Consider the following 4518-nt stretch of genomic DNA (forward strand, 5'->3'; position numbering starts at 1 on the left):
TATTTTCCCCCTTCCCTTCCTTCGTATGTATCTGTTCAAGGAAGCAGAAAAACTGTTCCCACTCAAAGATCACAGGAGTCAACACTGACAGCTTCCTGACTGGATTCTTTTTGGGCCAAGCATGGTTGAAATTCTCTTGTCTTATTCCTCTGTAGATCATGTGGCATCCAGGCCCTTCACCACTGCATTCCATCAATTGAGACTGGTCCTTGGAAAAAATGGAGGGGGAGCTGAAGTGGTTTGAAATCTCCCTTAAGTGTGCCTAGAGAAGTTTCTCTGTTTAATGAGCCTTTTCTTAGGGCTACATTCAAGGGAAAATTTACAGCCTTCCCACCAGCAGTGACCTTGAGCTGGGATGGGAAGAAGAATTCTAAGTCCCCTCCAGCACTTGCATGGCACAGATCAAATATGAAGCTATTGGTTCCTATTTCAACAGCTGTTCATGGGCTACTGCTGTGAGCTTTACCAGCAAAGCGTGAGTTGCTTTCCGAAGGCCAGAGAGAAATGGCCCTGTTTGACCTGTTTGGGATGATTTAATTGGGGATTGGTCCTGCTTTGAGCAGGGGGTTGGACTAGATGACCTCCTGAGGTCCCTTCCAACCCTGATATTCTATGACTGTCCTACCTTGGAGGGGCTGCCCAGGATTGGGAAAGAGGAGAGGCTCATGCATTTACACCCTTCGCTCGAGGTTTAACTTCCAATGCAGCTTTGGTTACAAATGAAAATGAGTTTTTTGTTTCTAAGTCGGGTCTTGGGAACCTTTGTCCTGGGTCAAAAAACAGAAGTGGGGAGTGCATTTGGGTAAACTTAAGAAGTGCTAGAGCTGATCCATCCTGTTGTAAAGGTCTGGGTAACGCTCCCACACCCCTCTCCCTGCTAGGGCCCCCTGCTTGTCTGTGTCTGCCGAGTAGCAGAAGTACTAACCTGCGCCCAAACCAGCTTTTTATTGTTGTTCCTGGCTCGTCCAGAGACTTCCAGCCCAATTCTACAACACTGAGGGGTGTGGAGAAAGGACTGAACTGGCTGAGGTCTGGCCCTGGCCAGTGCTAAAATTCACCTGAGTGGGTGTGGCAGTCTCTGCCCCTGCCTAGCCCTGCACTCGGGATTGAGGAGCAGAGGCGTGGGGGCGACCCTGGCCTGGACCAGTACGGGGGCGTAGAATTATGGCGCCTTGAAAGAGATGGAAGGGTAGCAGAGAGGACTGAAGCTCACACTAGTCCCAATGCTGCCCTAGGTTTCCTCTCCACCTTCTGCAGAAACCAGGAAGTAAACAAAGGTGAGCGCTGGTCCCTTCCCTACCATGGGGGAATATCAGTGTCCTCAGTCAAGTGGGGAAGGGACTGCTGTGGGGGGGGGGGGAGGAGAGAGCAGAGGCCAGAAGTGGTAAGAGGAGTTGGATTCCCCCCTCAGCTGGCCCATTAGAGGTGACTGACCTGCCTTGCTTTGCAAACTCAGCAGAGCTGAGCAAGTGGAGAGGAAGCAGCGGTGCTGGGCTTCCCTCTGCGCTGCTCCTGGGGCTGATCTCCTCTGCTGGCTCTGGCTGCGTCCAGCAAAGCAGAAAGCTCACTGGAGCGGAGCTTAAACTTCTCCCTGCTTATTAATTGCAATTTATCAAGGCAGTTAGACACGACTGGGAGAGCGTGCGCTGTGGCTGAGGGGAAGCACCCACCTGTCCAGCGGGGGCCTCTGCATCACCTCTGGCTGGACTTGCTGGAGTACTTCGGAAGCATTCGTCAGCCAGTGAACTCGGCACTGAGGTGGGGCATTATTAGACTGGGGCAGGAAGAGCAGACTCATGGCCTGGCCCATCTAGGGTCCCTGGGCCATGTACTCTAGCCTGTGTCTGGCAGTGGCCAACGCAGTGGGTGTATCTCTGTCCAGTGACTCTGGCCCTTGAGTTGTCCTGATCACCCGGGTGGGTTCTGGTAGCCCTGAGCTGTCTCTTTCAGCCACGGGACCCGGGCCATGGAGCAGCAGAGTGTCTCCTCTTCCTGCAGTAAGATGAGGACACCCTGTTCAGGGCGAGCTGGCCTGCTACAGCCCCCTCCCTCCAGGGCTGAGGGTGGGAGATCTGCAATACTCCTGGGACCGGCACCACAACCTGAGAGCTCTAGAAGCAGGCTCAGAAACCCCATTCCTGCGAGCTTCGGGCTGGTCAGGCTTGGGCCTTGCGCTACATTGGCACATCCTGCTCCAGGCAGCCGCTGCCCCTCGCCCTGCAGGGGCTGCATTTTGGCTTGGCTAGCTGGGCTCTGGCCTCTAGTCCTAGCCTCCTGGACTCAACCTTGCACCCAGTACTTCCTGCCTCCCTGTTCCAGAGGCAGGTGGCTGCCTGGTGCTCTGCTGAAGGGATGGGAGATGGGACTCTTCGCTGTGGCAGTAGCTTGCTTTGCTGGGTCCTGCCCCTCTCTCTCAGCTGTGCTTCTGGGCCAGCTGGCAATGAGTAGTGAGAGATGGCGTTGCTGGGGGAGATGTCACCGCAGCTCCCCCTCCAGCACAGAGCCCCGCAGCCCCGGCTCCGCCCTGTTTGCTGAATAACTTTAACTGAACTGCATCTCTGTGAGAGCATCTGCCGTGGCAGGTTGAAGGAGCCGTGCTCTGACTGCGGAGCCGTGCCCCATCCTACCCTGTGTCACCGGAGCAGGAGTGGGGAGCCGGGCCCAGCCCTGTGCATCAGGGCCTAATGCCACTCGGTTTGGGGGCCCTTTCAAATGGGGGGGCGGGGAACTGCCACTTTTATTAATCCTTCCCCACCTCTGGGCAGCCCTGCAGGCCAGTAGCAGCCCCATTCATTTCCCCGCTGCTGTTCAAACTTGGCTGCCTGGCCCTGTCATGACTCAGGTATTTCTCTGCTGGCTATTTGATCCTTAAATAACATTCAGTAAAGCATATGCACAGCACCCCAGCCCTGCTCTATCCCCTGCGCTCCGGGGTCCAATGTCTTTTCAGCCTGGCAGTTACTTATTGCCCCTCCCACCCCCGCCATTATCCCTCGGCCCGTCCCCAGAATCCTACTAGAGACAAAAGCACAAGAGCATAGATTTGGGTGTTTGTCGCAGTCCTGGCCCCCCTACCTCCCAGCTCTGCTGAAGCCCCTCCGTCCCAGCCCATATCTCCTGCCCCCACTATCCTAGTCCTGGGCTCCCCACCCCCAGCTCTATGATTGCCCCTGGGTCCTTGCACCCTCTGCTTTGCCAGGCCGCCAAACCCCATGGAGGTTCAGAGGCACAGACATGCCCCAGAGACTGGAATGAAACCAACAAATTCATTTCATTTGTGATCTAAACGTGGGAGCACCTGCCCTGCCCTGCCCTGCCCTTTCCCTCCCACCACCACCTCCCCGCAGGGCCTCATCTGGGCTCAAGGGACCGGGGCTTCCCTGGAGATACTTTCGCAGCCTGAGCGATCACCATCTTTCTGGTACCCAGCCCAACAGCACACGGCCCCAGCAGGCTTTTCTGATGCGTTCTGGATGCTACTCAGGGGATATTGCTGATGGGAATGGTACCTGGTGGGTAACAGCGAGTACTCGTGGGTATTTCTGGGCCAGGGTGGTTACCGATCGGAACGGTGCCTGGTGGGTAGCAGCGAGTACTCGTGGGTATTTCTGAGCCAGGTGGTACCGATCGGAACGGTGCCTGGTGGGAAGCAGCGAGTACTCGCGGGTATTTCTGGGCCAGGGTGGTTACCGATCGGAACGGTGCCTGGTGGGTAGCAGCGAGTACTTGTGGGTATTTCTGGGCCAGGGTGGTTACCGATCAGAACGGTGCCTGGTGGGTAGCAGCGAGTACTCGCGGGTATTTCTGGGCCAGGGTGGTTACCGATCGGAACGGTGCCTGGTGGGTAGCAGCGAGTACTTGTGGGTATTTCTGGGCCAGGGTGGTTACCGATCAGAACGGTGCCTGGTGGGTAGCAGCGAGTACTCGCGGGTATTTCTGGGCCAGGGTGGTTACCGATCGGAACGGTGCCTGGTGGGTAGCAGCGAGTACTTGTGGGTATTTCTGGGCCAGGGTGGTTACCGATCAGAACGGTGCCTGGTGGGTAGCAGTGAGTACTCGTGGGTATTTCTGAGCCAGGTGGTACCGATCGGAACGGTGCCTGGTGGGAAGCAGCGAGTACTCGCGGGTATTTCTGAGCCAGGTGGTACCGATCGGAACGGTGCCTGGTGGGAAGCAGCGAGTACTCGCGGGTATTTCTGGGCCAGGGTGGTTACCGATCGGAACGGTGCCTGGTGGGTAGCAGCGAGTACTCGCGGGTATTTCTGGGCCAGGTGGTACCGATCGGAACGGTGCCTGGTGAGTAGCAGTGAGTACTCGCGGGTATTTCTGGGCCAGGTGGTACCGATCGGAACGGTGCCTGGTGGGTAACAGCGAGTACTCACCACCCTGACTCCTCCAGTTTTTCCCAAAAGGTCTTTGCGCTTCCAGACAAACTCCCCTGAAGGGCCTGGGGCGGATCCTTCCCCTTCTAGGGTCACCCTCCTCCCTGCCCCAGGAGCGAGCAGTTGTGCCATTAAA

This window comes from Natator depressus, chromosome 25, assembly GCF_965152275.1.
Source record: "Natator depressus isolate rNatDep1 chromosome 25, rNatDep2.hap1, whole genome shotgun sequence".
In the NCBI taxonomy this organism is placed as follows: domain Eukaryota; kingdom Metazoa; phylum Chordata; order Testudines; family Cheloniidae; genus Natator; species Natator depressus.